The sequence below is a fragment of the Pongo abelii genome, chromosome 13 (assembly GCF_028885655.2).
Source record: "Pongo abelii isolate AG06213 chromosome 13, NHGRI_mPonAbe1-v2.0_pri, whole genome shotgun sequence".
NCBI lineage: Eukaryota > Metazoa > Chordata > Mammalia > Primates > Hominidae > Pongo > Pongo abelii.
The window spans coordinates 51,863,737-51,881,219 of NC_071998.2; the positions used below are offsets into that span (position 1 = coordinate 51,863,737).

Consider the following 17,483-nt stretch of genomic DNA (forward strand, 5'->3'; position numbering starts at 1 on the left):
ACGAAACAGAGTAAGAGAGCTTGCCGTTCTTGTATTGCATCCTGATTCCTTCCAACTTTGCCATGATGGCACGCAGGAAGAGCCAGAGCCCAGTCTCTGAGAAAACAATTTCTGTCAATGTAACTTTAATTGGAATATTTAGGGCAAGAGGATTAATTATTGGGCAGCTTTACTGCTTAGTCTACTTTTTTTTCTGACACAGAGTCTCGCTCTGTCACTCAGGCTGGAGTGCAGTGGCGTGATATTGGCTCACTGCAAACTCCACCTCCCACCACCTAAGCCTGGCCCTGCTTAGTCTGCTTGATTATTTGTTATTTTTCTCTTAAGTCTTTTCCTGTATGCTTTGTTTTCTTCAAGACCATTTTGATTAAAGCCACTTTTTGTTTCACTGCTGTTTTTCTCTGAATGTGAACACAGAAATATGTGTTAGGTTTATGTATGCAGCTGTTTACTCCTGCATTATCTTGTATTGGTAAAAATCTGAAATAAACTACATGTCCATATTGAGTCTGGTTAAATAAAAGATAACATATGGCCCAGAGTGGTGGCTCACACCTGTAATCGTAGCACTTTGGGAGGCCGAGGTGGGCAGATCACTTGAGCTAAGGAGTTCAAGACCAACCTGGCCAACATGGTGAAACCCCATCTCTACTAAAAATACAAAAATTAGCCAGGCGTAATGGTGCATGCCTGTAATCCCAGCTACTCTGGAGGCTGAGGCAGAACTTGGGAGGCAGAGGTGAGCCAAGATCGCACCACTGCACTCCAGCCTGGGCGACAGAGTGGGACTCCGTCTCAAAAAAAAAAATTATCCAGGTGTGGTGGTGTGTGCCTGTAGTCCCAGCTACTCCAGAGACTGAGGTAGGAGGGTGGCTTGAGCCCTGGAGGCAGAGGTTGTGGTGAGCCAGAATTGTATTGCTGTACTCCAGCCTGGGCAACAAAGCAAAGCCCTGTTTCAAAAAAAAAAAAAAAAACAGAGAGAGAGAGGTTATTGGACTTTAGATTGACTGGAGCTTCGAGATTTTTGTTATTTTTTTAGTTTCCTTTTCTTTACCCCTTAAAAAAAAAATACCATTGACATCAAGCTTATTTTAAAATTAGATTTTTTTGTTTGCTTGTTTTTGTTTTTGTTTTTGTTTTGAGATGGAGTTTTGCTCTCGTCACCCAGGCTAGAGTGCAATGGTGCAATCTCAGCTCACTATAACCTCAGTCTCCTGGGTTCGAGAGCTTCTCCTGCTTCAGCCTCCCAAGTAGCTGGAATTACAGGCGCCTGCCACCAAGCCTGGCTAAATTTTTTTTTTTTTTTGAGACAAAGTCGCTCTCTGTCATCAGGCTGGAGTGCAGTGGTGCGATCTCCGCTCACTGCAACTGCCGCCTCCCTGGTTCAAGTGATTCTCCTGCCTTAGCCTCCCGTGTAGATGGGATTACAGGCATCTGCCACCATGCCCAGCTAATTTTGTATTTTTAGTAGAGAGGGGGTTTCTCCATGTTGGTCAGGCTGGTCTCGAACTCCTGACCTCAGATGATCCGCCCACCTCGGCCTCCCAAAATGCTGGGATTACAGGTGTGAGCCACCGCACCCAGCTGCCACTACTTTCAATGTCAAAAACCACAATTACTTTTGCACCGACTACACCTAGTATCTACTGTTTCTAACTTACATATCTAAAACTCTTGGTTCAGGTCTCAATGGTACAATTTATTCAATGACAATATGCAAAGGGTTTTGTGTTTCTGTATTGCAGTGGTTCTCAAAAGACATTGTCAAAATCTCTAAGGAGATTAACCCAAGTTTGTGGGCTGTTTCTGGGATTTCCAAAATTTAATAGGCACTGGGGTACAGAAGAAAAAGCATGAAGGTTGAAGCTGATAGACATGGATACAAACCCTAATTCATCTCTCAGCTAGTTTCAAAACAGAAGCCAAGTTAAACTGTCTAGGCTTCATTTTCTCATCTTTAATGGGGAGAGAAATATTAACTCAGAGGGTTGTGGGGAGACCTGAATTAGAGTATGCCCATGGAGCAACTGGTGGATGGAAGGTGCTCAAGTCCACAGGTGTGTTCTCACTCCCTCTAGTAACAAAACAGTGCAGTCGGCCTGCCACACTTGCAGTTTACATCCTAGATCCAACCAACTGCAGATCAAAAATGTTCAGAAAAAAACAAATAATTAAAAGCAATAATACAACAATAAAAACTATACAATTAAAAAAGCACAGTACAACAACCATTTAAATAGCACTTACATTGTATTAAGGTATTATAAATAACCTAGAGATTTAGAATATTTGGAAGGATGTGCGTAGGTTACATACAAATTTGACACCATAGTATATGCACCAGAGTATATTAGGCACTTGAATATGCGCGGATACCCGCAGATTTTGGTATCCGTGGGGAGAGAGGGGGGTGTCCTGGAACCCTGGAGGCTTGTGTTAAAATGCTCTTTGCGGCTCACCATATTGTAAGGCGGCGCCACAGCTGATTACCCGAATCTCGCTCCTGCCACGGCCAGCGAGCCCCTGGCTGGGGAGGGAGCCTCAATGTCAGGCTGTGCAGACAAAAGGAACTCAACCATTAAGCAAAACATGGGAACTCAGTTTATATGAGTTACAATGAACACCTCAATGACTCTCTTACAGAAGGCAATAACAGATGGCTTAGAAATTGTGGTTTCACCTCGAAGTCTGCACAGTGATTTAATGTGCCCAATTTGTTTGGATATGTTGAAGAACACCATGACTACAAAGGAGTCTTTACATCGTTTCTGTGCAGACTGCATCATCATAGCCCTTAGAAGTGGCAACAAAGAATGTCCTACCTGTTGGAAAAAACTAGTTTCCAAAAGATAACCAAGGCCAGACCCAAACTTTGATGCACTCATCAGCAAAATTTATCCAAGTCGTGATGAGTATGAAGCTCATCAAGAGAGAATATTAGCCAGGATCAGCAAGCACAATAATCAGCAGGCACTCAGTCACAGCATTGAGGAAGGACTGAAGATAACTGCAGAGAGGCAAGAAACAATAGATTGAAAATGGTAGTGGAGCAGAAGATAATGGTGACAGTTCACACTGTAGTAATTCCTCCACACTCATGAAGCAGGCCCTAGTAACAAATGAACAAAAACAACTGATGATTCTGGGCTTGAGCTTGATAATAACAATGCAGCAATGGAAATTTATCCAGTAATGGATGGCGCTAGTGAAATCGAATTAATATTCAGGCCTCATCCCACACTTATGGAAAAAGATGACAGTGCACAGACAAGATACATAAAGACTTCTGGTAACACCACTGTTGATTACTTATCCAAGTATCTGGCTGTGAGGTTAGCTTTAGAAGAACTTCGAAGCAAAGGTGAATCAAACCAGATGAACCTTGATACAGCCAGTGAGAAGCAGTATACCACTTATATAGCAACAGCCAGTGGCCAGTTCACTGTATTAAATGGCTCTTTTTCTTTGGAATTGGTCAGTGAGAAATACTGGAAAGTGAACAAACCCATGGAACTTTACTACGCACGTAAAAGGGAGCACAAATGAGCTTTTAAAAACCAATTCTGAGACTGAACTTTTTTATAGTCCATTTCTTTAATATTAAAGATGTACCAGCCAGGCGCGGTGGCTCACGCCTGTAATCCCAGCACTTTGGGAGGCCGAGGCAGGCGGATCACAAGGTTAAGAGATCGAGACCACGGTGAAACCCCGTCTCTACTAAAAATACAAAAAATTAGCCGGGCACATTGGCAGGCGCCTGTAGTCCCAGCTACTTGGGAGGCTGAGGCAGGAGAATGGCGTGAACACGGCAGGTGGAGCTTGCAGTGAGCTGAGATCGCGCCACTGCACTCCAGCCTGGGTGACAGAGCGAGACTCCATCTCAAATAAATAAATAAATAAATAAATAAATAAATAAATAAATAAATAAAAATGAAGATGACTGGCATTACTTTTATGGACAGATCTTAGATATGTTGTTCAGTTTTCTTTCTGAGCCAGACTCGTTTACGCTATTCAAATCTTTTCCCCTTAACTTAAGATTTCCTTTTTGGAAGGGACTGCAATTATTCAGTACTTTTTTCTTTTCTTTAAAAAAAAATACCTGAAGTTTCTTTTGTGTTTTTTTCCCCCCCACAAAGTGTGGTTCTGCTTGGAGCACCCTTTGACCCAGGAATTTTTCATAGTTTCTGTATTCTTAAAGATTCAGTTGGCTGTCCTTTTCCCGCTCCCCTCAAAAGATTTTTAGTCATACAGAATGTTAAATATTATATATTCCGACTTTTTTCCCCCAGAGTCTTGTATATTCATAGTTTTCTATATAAACTATAGTAACTTCATGAAGACCCAAGGCTCAAATTTACTGTCCTTAAAAACAGTTCTCATAGGATTATTCTTTTCATGGTATTTCTTTCATAATATCTCATTTTAAAAAGAAGTTCTTTATGAACTTAGTGTCCATTGTCATGCAATGCTATTTTTTTTTTCCCATTTTTTTCCCCATAATTTTGGAATTTCTGGTACTGGAAAGAATCAAACAAAATCTTAAGTTCCATGAGAACTTAGTTCATGAACAGATTTTGCTGAAGAAAGAAAAATTAAATTGGTAGTAAAATATAGTCTTCAAGTGTAAAAAAAATGCTCTTTGCTGAGGGAAAACACTGAATTAGTTTGTTAGGGCGCATCTAATTTTTTAATGTGACCATTAGATGGCAGCATTCAGGCGGAATTTCCTGTATCAGACCAAACAGGCTTCTCCCCTCTCCCCACTTCTACCCAAAACACAAAAACAAGCTATCCTTCTAGAGTGCCTCAGTTGGAACAGCAATTGAGGGATACTGTTTGGGAATGCGATTGCCAAGGGCAAAACTAAAGAATTCTACTAGGTAGAGGAGGGGAATAATAATAAGAGTTGATAGTATTTACATGCACTAGGCATTCACTGTTCTAAGCACTTTTATATATGTTAAAATAAAGTGTAGGTAAATAAATTAACAAAACTCCAGTCCACAAACCCCCGTCTGATATAGAGGGGAGCTATAAAACTTTTTTTTGTTGTTACAGACAGGTCTCACTCTCACCCATGCTGCAGTGCAGTGACATGTGCTTGTAACTCATTGCAGCCTCCAACTTTTGGGCTCAAGCAATCCTCTTGCCTCAGCCTCCTGAGTAGCTGGGACTACAGGTGCCTGCCACCTGTAATAAATAAAATAAAAAATGCCGGCTATTTTTTATTTTATAATAAAATAATAAAATACATAATATATATTTTATATTGTTAAATATAATATTTATATTATATATAAATATAACATAAATACAATGTACTATTAATAACATTAATATAATTAAAATATAATATTTATATATTATAATATAATATAATAATAAGGCTGGGTGCGGTGGCTCATGCCTGTAATCCCAGCACTTTGGGAGGCCGAGGCCAACATGGTGAAACCCCATTTCTACTAAAAATAGAAAAAGTAGCTGGGTGTGGTGGCAGGCGCCTGTAATCCCAGCTACTCCGGAGGCTGAGGCAGGAGAATCACTTGAAGCCGGGAGGTGCAGGTTGCAGTGAGCCGAGATTGCGCCACAGCACTCCAGCCTGGGCGACAGAGCAAGACTCCATTTCAAAAATAATAATAAAAATAAAATAAAATAAAAATAGCCATCATGGTGCCAAGCACCTATAGTCCCAGCTACTCAGGAGGCTGGGCAACCACCTTGAGAAAAGGCTATCTAGTCACAACTGCTTTTTTTTTTTTAATAGAGACAAGGTTTTGCCATGTTGCCCAGACTGGTCTTAAACTCCTAGGCTCAACCTATCTGCCTGCTATGGCCTCCCCAAAGTGTTGGGATTACAGGCTTGAGCCACTGGGCCCGGCTTACAAATATTATTATTTTTTTTTTTGAGATGGAGTTTTGCTCTTGTTGCCCAGGCTGGACTGCAATGGCATGAGATCTAGGCTCACTGCAACCTCTGCCTCCCAGGTTCAAGCGATTTTCCTGCCCCAGCCTCCCGAGTAGCTGGGACTACAGGTGCGTGCCACGACGCCCAGCTTATTTTTGTATTTTTAGTAGAGACAGGGTTTCACCATGTTGGCCAGGCTGGTCTCGACCGCCTGACCTCAGGTGATCTGCCTGTGTCAGCCTCCCAAAATGCTAGGATTACAGGCGTGAGCCACTGCACCCGGCATGAAAGAGTGACCTTTGGAAACTGACTGAGTCTGTTCCTCTTCTTGGGAGCTGCTGCTTTTCTTTTTTTTGAGACAGAGCCTTGCTCTGTCATCCAGGCTGGAGTGCAGTGGTGCGATCTCGGCTCACTGCAAGCTCCACCTCCCAGGTTCACGCCATTCTTCTGCCTCAGGCTCCTGAGTAGCTGGGACTACAGGCGCCCGCTACCACACCCGGCTAATTTTTTGTATTTTAGTAGAGGCGGGGTTTCACTGTGTTAGCCAGGAGGTCTCGATCTCCTCACCTCATGATCTGCCCGCCTCAGCCTCCCAAAGTGCTGGGATTACAGGCGTGAGCCACCGTACCCAGCCAGAGGAAGACTCTTAACAAATCTTGTCCATTGGAAAGGCACTGACTCAAATCTGCAGAACAAATCTTACTAAACAAGCATTGTTTACTATACTTTCACTGGTCATCTCCCCACTACTTGCCTCCCCACTCCCAGAAACCCAAAACTCCTTTTCTTCTGTTTAGTCTGAGATGTTATATCAGTCCCAGTTCTAACCAGCCCTTGGGGTTACTCATATGGGTGTTTCCACGTATACATGAAAGATGCACAAGTTAGTGAACTTCTGTTTGCTTTACTCATGCTAATCTGTCTTTTGCCAGACTAGTTTACAGGGACTCAGCTGGAGACCCTAAGATGAGTAAAAGAAAATTACTTCTTTTCTCCCATGCATATGTTTCATCTTGACTCTACTTGGCCTTTTTCCTCTTCATTTTTTGTGAAGACTGTATGTGTCTGGGCTTCAATATTTTCAAATGTATGGATGAGTGGTTCGTCTTCTTGCAGTATCTTTTTTTTTTTTTTTTTTTTGAGATGGAGTCTTGGTATGTCACCCAGGCTGGAATGCAGTGGCATGATCTTGGCTCACTGCAACCTCTGCCTCCCGGTAACCTCTGCCTCCCGGTTTCAAGCAATTCTCCCATCTCAGCCTCCTGAGTAGCTGAGATTAAGGACACCTGCCATCATGCCCAGCTAATTTTTTGTATTTTTGTAGAGACAGGGGTTTCACCATATTGGCCAGGCTGGAACTCCTGACCTCAGGTGATCCACCCACCTCGGCCTCCTAAAGTGGTGGGATTACAGGTGTCAGCCACTGCGCCTGGCCGTTGCAGTGTCTTTATATCCAATGCACTCACTTTCTAAAATGCATAGAGGATGTTCTATGTGCTATTCCAGAGGTCATTTTTGCAGAGATAATGGCATTTGAGATAAAACACCCATGGTTTATTTGCTCTTTTCACAAGCTGGCCACTGAGTGAACTTTGGAATTGACTCTGATACCTGTTGGTGTAAAGCTCTGTCCAGGCAGTGCTGGATTACACCACCATGGCCAGCAAAGCCAGGAAACTCCATGTGGAAGGGAAAGGCCTCAGTGAGGTGACCCACTTAAGTGTATTGCCCAATGCCACAAGGGGGGGTCAAAGTCTGACCATTCCAAAAACTTGTTCCTGTTTCCTTGAGCCACCATGGGATTTCCTTCCATCTTTAATCACTGGCCATCATAAGCAGTGATTGGAATTGGGTGCATCCCTTCCTTGTCATTCACTCTGTAGCCTTGCAGAAATGGGCTGACCTGGGGGTAATTGTTACCTCAGAGGTCACAGGGATCTCCTGGGCACACATTCCATGGAGTCTTTTCCTGTTTCCCTTCCCTCTGACCTCACCGGGTTGTCTGGTCACAGTGTCCCCACCCCATTTATGACATTTTCTCCTCTTTGGTCTCCAGGACTCTATGCTGCCCTGCCTTCTCTCTCTCAAGACTTCTTTGCTTCCTTAAGGAGCTTTGCTCTCGCTCCTCAAGTATAGGTGACCCTCAAGATTTGGTTGGATCTGTGTGGTTGAATCCTTTCCCAAACAGCCTGCTTGAACACTGTATGCTAACTCACTTCCCCTCACCCCACCCCTGGAGATAGCTCTGGAGCTCAGAGCCTTCAACCTGACCTCTGACCTCCACCACACAGTAGCAAGTGGCCTGCTCTGTCCTTCCCCTTCGGTGCTCCCACCAACCCCCAAGCTCACCTTTCTGGAGCTAGTCAGCTTCCTACACCCTGGACCCACTCTCTTCACGGATAGCCCTGTTTCCATTATGGCGGCCAAAACCCTCCCATTTGTTAGACTCAAATCTCAGGAATGACCTTTGATCATTCACCTGTAAGTAGCAGTAAGGGTCTTCATTGCATTTTACTAATATCAAGTAACTGTTTTTTGTTTTGTTTTGTTTTAGACGGAGTCTCACTCTGTTGCCCAGGCTGGAGTGCAGTGGCACTATCTTGGCTCACTGCAACCTCCGCCTCCTAGGTTCAAGCATTCTCCTGTCTCAGCCTCCCGAGTAGCTGGGACTACAGATGCTTGCCACCACACCTGGCTAATTTTTGTATTTTTAGTAGAGATGAGGTTTCACCATCTTGGCCAAGCTGGTCTTGAACTCCTGACCTCAGGTGATCTGCCTGCCTCGGCCTCCCAAAGTGCTGGGATTACAGGCGTGAGCCACCGTTCCTGGCCAAGTAACTGGTTTTTGTTTGTTTGTTTGTTTACAAATAGGACTTTTTGTCACTACTAAAAGTCTGAATTTTAAACAGATTCTTGAATTGGTGGTTCATATCTATCAGCTCATTCAACTTTAGCACCTGTCTTGTCCCCAGGAGCTTTTCCAGAACTACTGCCTTGACCATGAAGCTCAATGAATTTTCCCAATTCAAACTTGGGCCGGTTTTTTTTTGAGATGGAGTCTTGCCCTGTCGCCCAGGCTGGAGTGCACTGGTGCTATCTCAGCTCACTGCAACCTCCGCCTCCCGGGTTCAAGCGATTCTCCTGCTTCAGCCTCCTGCATAGCTGGGATTACAGGCATGCCATCACACCTAGCTAATTTTTGTATTTTTAGTAGAGATGGAGTTTCACCATGTTGGTCAGGCTGGTCTCGAAATCCTGACCTGGTAATCCGCCCGTCTCGGCCTCCCAAAGTGCTGGGATTACAGGTGTGAGCCACTGCGCCCCACCTGCATTTTCACTTTTCTAATTAGGACATCAGGGAGAGGATAAATAGACTGGTAAGCCTTTTCTTTGTCTTTTCCAATGCTATCTGGAATCAATTTATTGACCACCTTTTCAAGTCACTTTTCTGCACCTCTCAGGTCATGTTTTCAGTCATCTCCTTGGCAGACTTGTTGGTATGAGTGTAAGAGGTCTTCTGTATCTGACTGGTTTTTTGTTTTTGAGACGGAGTCTTGCTCTCTTGCCCAGGTTGGAGTGCAGTGGTGCGACCTTGGCTCACTGCAACCTCTACCTCCTGCGTTCAAGCAATTCTCCTGCCTCAGCCTCCCAAGTAGCTGGGATAACAGGTATGTGCCAGCACACCCAGCTATTTTTTTTTTTTATTTTTTAGTAGAGACAGGGTTTCACCATGTTAGCCAGGCTGGTCTCGAACTCCTGACCTCAGGTGATCCACCCGTCTCAGCCTCACAAAGTGCTGGGATTACAGGTGTGAGCCACAGTGCCTGGCTGACTGTTGTGTTTTTTACCAACACAGAATAAGCAGCAAAGCAAATAGTAGTAGTCTTGGTAAGCAAGACATTGGTAGTCTTGACATTAACATGAGCTGCAATCATTGCCCTTTTCTCACCATGGAACACATTTTGTCACTGCTAAGATCCATGCCATGCAAGTTAGGCGTTTTTGCTCTGAACATCCTCAATAATAAGCTTGACTTTTCTAAATGCAACTTCATCTTTCAGCAAGGCTCACTTCAAACAAATGACCCTTGAACAAACAGAGACAATTTTCGTTTCTTGAGTCCTGGTGACTAGTATTTCCCAATATTTCTTACACTGAACATAGCAGGTGCTTCCACATCATACCAATCTTTCTTAGAAGATGGATCAAATATCTTCTTCTTGGCTCCCTTTTTGCTGCCTTTCATAAGGAGCTCGTTCTTGCCAACCACCAGGTCACTGCCCGAAGAGCCAGAAAGGTGGAAATGCAACTCATATGAGAATTTAGGCATAGAGGGCAGGGTGTGCCATCTATGTGACCTCTCATGTAATATCTTCACTGTTACATTTTTATTTGTCTTTTTTAAGCCTTGCCTAACTAAGCAAGACCTTAAGAAATTTGGCTACCAACTCACAACTGTTCTTTTCAATATTTTTGTTTTAAAAAATTTTTCGGGAGTGTATTCCTCCACCATGATCCCCTCCCCCCACTAATATTAGGCTTAATTATATATATTTTAAAACTTAATTTTGGCCAGGTGTGGTGGCTCATGCCTGTAATCCCAGCATGTTAGGAGGCCGAGGCGGGCGGATCACCTGAGGTCATGAGTTCGAGACCAACCTGGCCAACATGTTGAAACCCCGTCTCTACTAAAAGTACAAAATATAGCTGGGTGTGGTGGCGCGTGCCTGTAATCCCAGCTACTAGGGGGTGCTGACACAGAATTGCTTGAACCCAGGAGGCGGAGGTTGCAGTGAGCCAAGATCACACCACTGCATTCCAGCCTGGGCGACAGAGTGAGACTCCATTTCAAAAAAGAAAACCCAACTTAATTTTATCTATTTTTTTTTCTTTTTTTTGAGACGGAGTCTCTCCTCTGTCACCCAGGCTGGAGGGCAGTGGTGTGATCTTGGCTCACTGCAACCTCCGCCTCCCGGGTTCAAGCAATTCTCCTGTCTCAGCCTCCCGAGTAGCTGGGATTATAGGTGTGTGCCACCACACCCGGCTATTTTTTGTATTTTTAGTAGAGATGAGGTTTCGAACTCCTGACCTCAGGTAATCTGCCTGCCTTGGCCTCCCAAAGTGCTAGGATTACAAGCATGAGCCACCGTGCCTGGCCTATTTTTTTTTTTTTTTTAAGAGACAGAGTCTCTGTTGCCCAGGCTAGAGTGCAGTGGTACAATCACAGCTCACTGCACCCTTGAACCCCTGGGCTCAAGTGATCCCCCACCTCAGCCTCCCAAGTAGCTGAGACGACAGGTGCATGTCACCAAGTCTTGCTAATTTTTTCTTTTTCTTTTTCTTTTTTTGAGAAGGAGTCTCACTCTGTTGCCCAGGCTGGAGTTCAGTGGCACTATCTCAGCTCACTGCAAGCTCTACCTCCTGGATTCACACCATTCTCCTGCCTCAGCCTCCTGAGTAGGTGGGACTACAGGTGCCTGCCACCACGCCCAGCTAATTTTTTGTATTTTTAATAGAGACAGCGTTTCACCGTGTTAGCCAGCATGGTCTCGATCTCCTGACCTCGTGATCCACCCACCTCGGCCTCCCAAAGTGCCAGGATTACAGGCGTGAGCCACCGCGCCTGGCCTTTTTCTTTTTTTCTTTTTTTTGAGATGGAGTTTCACTGTTGATGCCCAGGCTGGAGTACAGTGGCATGATTTCGGCTTACTGCAATCTCCGCCTCCTAGGCCCAAGCAATTCTCTTGCCTCAGCCTCCCCAGCAGCTCGGATTACAGGCACCCACCACCATGCCTAGCTATTTTTTGTATTTTTTAGTAGAGATAGGGTTTAGCCATGTTGGCCAGGCTGGCCTTGACTTCCTGATCTCAGGCAATCCGCCCAATCCGCCCTTGGCCTCCCAAAGTGATGGGATTACAGGCATGAGCCACTGCACCAAGCCAATTTTTTCTTTTTTGTAGAGATGGGGTCTTGCTATATTGCCCAGGCTGGTCTCCAACTCCTGGTATCCAGCAGCTGTCCTGCCTCAGACTCTCAAAGTGCTGGGATTACAGGCATGAGCCACTATGCCTGATCAATCTCTCCTTTTTAAAATGATTGAATTATTAGCATTTAAATGTATAACCATATTAACTTATTCTGACTTAAGAGAGTCCCAACTTTCTTCTCCTTGACCTATCTGTAAATACAGAAGCTAGAAAAGTACAACCCGAGGCCGGGTGTGGTGGCTCATGCTTGTAATCTGAGCACTTTGGGAGGCTGAGCTGGGCAGATCACCTGAGGTCGGGAGTTCAAGACCAGCCTGACCAACACAGAGAAACCCCGTCTCTACTAAAAATACAAAATTAGCTGGGCATGGTGGCACATGACTGTAATCCCAGCTACTCTGGAGGCTGAGGCAGGAGAATCACTTGAACCCAGGAGGCGGAGGTTGCAGTGAGCTGAGATTAGGCCATTGCACTCCAGCCTGGGCAACAAGAGCAAAACTCCGTCTCAAAAAACAAAAAAAAAAGGCCGGGCACAGTAGCTCACGCCTGTAATCCCAGCACTTTGGGAGGCCGAAGCGGGCGGATCACGAGGTCAGGAGATCGAGACCATCCTGGCTAATATGGTGAAACCCCATCTCTACTAAAAATACAAAAAAAATTAGCCGGGCGTGGTGGCAGGCACCTGTAATCCCAGCTACTTGGGAGGCTGAGGCAGGAGAATGGCGTGAACCCGGGAGGTGGAGCTTGCAGTGAGCAGAAATCGCCCCACTGCACTCCAGCCTGGGCGACAGAGCGAGACTCCGTCTCAAAAAAAATAAAAAAAAAATAAATAAAAATAAAAATAAAAAAGAAAGAAAAGCAGAACCTTCCCGGCATATAGGTGTGTAAGTGGGTCTTTTTGAAAACCTGTGTAAAAGGATGCCTAGGTGCTGGCTTGTTTCTTCCTAATGGTCCAACCTCTAGGATTCGTGCTCAGCCTAGGGTTTGAGTGGCTGCTCCTGACCTGGATCTTGCAGGAGGAGTTTGCGGAGGTTACACAACTTGCTCAATACCTAGGGGACTGGCATCAAATCAGCTTGAGGCTGCCCATCCATGATGTTTAATATAAAGATATGTATCAGAGATTAGGGGGTGGCTAAAGTACCCCCAATTCTCTTATTCTGTACCAGACATTACTCTGGATTTATAATACTCAGATCTTTTGAATGATATAGTTTTTGTCATTTGATATCTTGTGAGCATTTATTACAAGATTTCAGCCCAGTAAAAGACCAAAGAGGTCTTGATCTTATTGCATCATGTTGATTTACCCAAGTTAGGAACATTGGGATAAAAGCAAATAAAAATAGCAGTCTCTTTAAATATTTGGGTTTGCAAAGACTAACACTCTGGTAGTATAAGAAGAAGAAGGGAAGGAAATGATGACTTATTCAAAACTCACAATGACTGTATTTTACAAATGAGAAACAGAGGCAGAATAAAGTTAAGTAAGCTGCTACAACGTACATTTTCAGTAAGTGGCAGAGCCGGGACTCATCCACGGGGATCTTGGTCAGGACTGAGATCCAGCTCCCATTCACACAGCAAATCGCCATTTACTTGGGGTAGCCCCGTGGCTTGGCCAGGGCATGAATGTCTTCTGTGTGATTTTTTTTTTTTCCATTAAAAAACACATTGGGCCAGGTGCAGTGGCTCACACCTGTCATCCCAGCACTTTGGGAGGTCAAGGTGGGCTGACTGCTTGAGGCCAGGAGTTCGAGACCAGCCTGGGGAACATGGTGAAACTCCATCTCTACAAAAAATACAAAAATTAGCTGGGCATGGTGGTGAGCACCTGTAGTCCCAGCTTCCCGGTGGGGAGGGCAGGTGCTGCTGAGGTGGGAGGATTGCTTGAGTCCGGGAAGGTAAGGTTGTGGTGAGCCAAGATCGTACCGCTGCACTCCAGCTTGGGCAATGGAGCAAGACCCTGTCTCAAAACAAAACAAACTAAAAAACCCATTGCATTTAAAAAAAGTTTTATTAAAAAAACAACAACAACAACACACTTCAAAGCTGGGAGTGGTGGCATGTGCCTGTATTTCCAGCTACTTGGAAGGCTGAAATGGGAATATCTTTTGAGCCTAGGAGTCAGAGGCTACAATAAGCTATGATCATGTCACTGTACTCCAGCCTGGGTGACAGAGGGAGATCCTGTCTTTAAAACCAGACAAAAAAATTGGTTGGGTGCGGTGGCTCATGCCTGTAATCCCAGCACTTTGGGAGGCCGAGGAAGGCGGATCACCTGAGGTCAGGAGTTTGAAACCAGCCTGGCCAACACAGTGAAACCCCGTCTCTACTAAAGTACAAAAATTAGCCAGGTGCGGTGGCATGGGCCTGTAGTCCCAGCCACTCGGGAGGCTGAGGCAGGAGAATCGCTTGAAACGGGGAGGCGGAGGTTGCAGTGAGCCGAGATCACGCCACTGCGCTCCAGCCTGGGCAACAGTATTTTTTTTGAGACACAGTCTTGCTCTATCACCCAGGCTGGAGTGCAATGGTGCGATCTTGGCTCGCTGCAACCTTCGCCTCCCAGGTTCAAGTGATTCTTCTGCCTCAGCCTCCTGAGTAGTTGGGATTACAGACGCCCACCACCATGCCCAGCTAGTTTTTGTATTTTTAGTAGAGATGGGGTTTCACCATGTTGGTCAGCCTGGTCTCGAACTCCAAGCCTCAGGTAATCCACCCGCCTTGGCCTCCCAAAGTGCTGGGATCACAGGCATGAGCCACCGGGCCTGGCGCTAAAAAATTTAAATATAAATAAAGTTTCAAGGAAAAGAGCTAGAACCAAAAAAGCAGTCTATTTTCTATTGGATCTGTAGAAAGAGCAGTACCTATTATTTATGCAGTGAAACTTACAATTTGAATGAGACAGTTCAGAGTCATGGGGTTGTGTTGAGTCACTGGCCAGCTGTACATTAAAATCCTGATACACACACACACACACACACAAACACACAAAATAATAGCCAGGTGTGGAAGCAAATGCTCTATGCACATTGCCTGTGTGTCCTTAACAGTAAATTAGTGGCCTCTGGGCTTTGAATCAGTCTTTGGCTTTCTGTCCTTTCACAATCATGTGCTGGTCAATGAGATACTTGAAGGCGGGTCCTCCTCTAGTGCCATTTTCTCTACCACCTGTGACCACAGTTATCTTTTCGAATCTGCCTTCCCTCTTTAATTGTAATAAACGAAGAAGTATGTACTTCATAAATTTGCTCTTCGGTAAATCCAAAGACTCTAGCTGGACCCTCACAGGGCCAGTTAAGAGCTGAGTGGATTTTCTCTTTAAAGGAAGTCATACTGAGTTGTTAATGAGGCTTGGCATGGCAGTAATTGCTTTCAAAGGAGAAACTAGTTAACACAAATGTATCTTTAATTAGCTTATAGTGGGAAGTGATATTTTTGGACAGGGCCCCTGGTATCCCTCCATTCCCTCCTTCCCCACTTCACACTTAGCCAGCCAGGAAAGAATATTAAGGTACCAACCTTGCATCTAAATCCTTTATAATTCTGCTTCTCTTGGGAAAGAAAGTATCACCTGGGAGCCAGTCCTGCTTGGCTCTTTTATTAGGAATCTAGAATCTACATATGTCATATCCCATCTTTAGTAAAAGAATCTGAGAGGTCACAGCATGGCATTAAACCTAGTGCAATAACATTGACATTCATATAGAAACTTCACTTCTGGCTGGGTGCAGTGGCTCACGCCTGTAATCCCAGCACTTTGGGAGGCTGAAGCAGGTAGATCACTTGAGGTCAGGACTTTGAGACCAGCCTGGCCAACATGCTGAAACCCTGTCTCTACTAAAAATACAAAAATAAGGCCGGATGCGGTGGCTCACACCTGTAATCCCAGCACTTAAAGGAGGCCGAGGCTGGTGGATCACCTGAGGCTGAGAGTTCGAGACCAGCCTGACTAACATGGAGAAACCCCGTCTCTACTAAAAATACAAAATTAGCTGGGCATGGTGGCATATGCCTGTAATCCCAGCCACTTGGGAGGCTGAGGGAGGAGAATCACTTGAACCTGGGAGGCAGAGGTTACGGTGAGCTGAGATCGCGCCATTGCACTCCAGCCTGAGCAACAAGAACAAAACTCCGTCTCAAGAAATAAAAAATAAAATAAAAATACAAAAATTAGCTGGGTGTGGTAGTGTGTGCCTATAATTCCAGCTTCTAAGGAGACTGAGGCAGGAGAATCACTTAAACCCCAGAGGCAGAGGGTGCACTAAGCTAAGATCGCACCACTGCACTCCAGCCTGGGAGACAGCGAGACTCCATCTCAAAAAAATGAAAAAAAAAAAAAAAAAAAAGAAGAAGCTTCTTCAATTCTGCCTAGTATCTCACATTCATTTAGGAGCACTCTTAGAAAAATAAAAAACGGTAATGTGACAGAAATTGTAGGGCTTGGGATCTACATGCTAAATCCTGGCTTCCACCCCTCCTTCCTGTCTTTGTGGTCTCAGAATCTTAGGCAAGTCACTTCACTTCTCTGGAATTTATTAATGTGTTTAAAAGTACTGGGCACATAGTAGGCCCTTTGTAAATACTAGTCTCTTTCTGCCTATAATTGGGATCTGCAAGGAAATCCAAAAGATTGGATTAAGAGTCCTTGTTGAGTGCTGTAGGGGAGGAAAAATAATTTTCTCTCGGCATTTCACTGTTCTTAGTTGGAATGAACCCCTGTAAACAAAAACCAGATGAATAAGAGAAAAACAGAAGTTCATTAACCTGAATATTTTATGTATATAGGGGAGACATGCAAGGAAAAATGAGTAAATCTCCCGGAGTAAAAAAAATCTCAAAGAGGTGGCTTTGAATTCAGGCTTAAATACTTGAGACAAAGAAAGAAAGGTGTGGGTACAGTCCTGGGGCAGGTGACCAGGAAAATCACCTAAAGGGTAAGGTTTGTTACACAGATTTAAGTTGATGCATTCTCCATTGATTAGTTTCTAGAGGGCGCTGTGGCCCATGCCAGTAATCCCTGCTACTCTGGAGGCTGAGGTGGGAGGATCTCTTGAGGCCAGGAGTTCAAGACTGGGCTGGGCAAGATGGTAAGATTTACCCCCACTACTACACAAAAGATGACATGGATCAATAGATGTTTTCTTCTAGCCATAAGACAATGACAATCTCTAATGAGATAAAATAGTGGTACATGAAAAGCATATGTATTTTTATAAGAAACTCATGTCAGCTAACTGTATGGTAAAGTTAGGCTACCTTCTTTCTTCTAGATTCTCAGACACGTAAGAGCTCAACCTAAAGACTCAGGTTATTAGAGTTTAAACAGTTCAAGCCAACTACACACAGGGGATTTTTGAAACTTGTGCAGAAACTATAAGCTACTAGGAATTACTCCCCAAATCATGGCTGTAATGAGCTTTAGATGTGTTCATTTGACATAAGAGAGGAAATTCATCAGAGTTCAAGTAGAAAAACAGAAATCACTCTGGGTATTTCAAGCAGAGGGTTTGAACTGGGGAATCAGGTGTTTATAATAATGTTGAAGAACAGGAAGTCAAGGGAAGCTGCCAATGGCTTCCAAGTTT

The 17,483-nt window shown here is 44.4% G+C and overlaps 1 pseudogene; it reads left to right on the forward strand.

Moving 5' to 3' along the window:
• Nucleotides 1-2,018: 2,018 nt before the first annotated feature.
• Nucleotides 2,019-3,577, forward strand: LOC100939424 (E3 ubiquitin-protein ligase RING2-like; annotated as a pseudogene).
• Nucleotides 3,578-17,483: the final 13,906 nt, after the last annotated feature.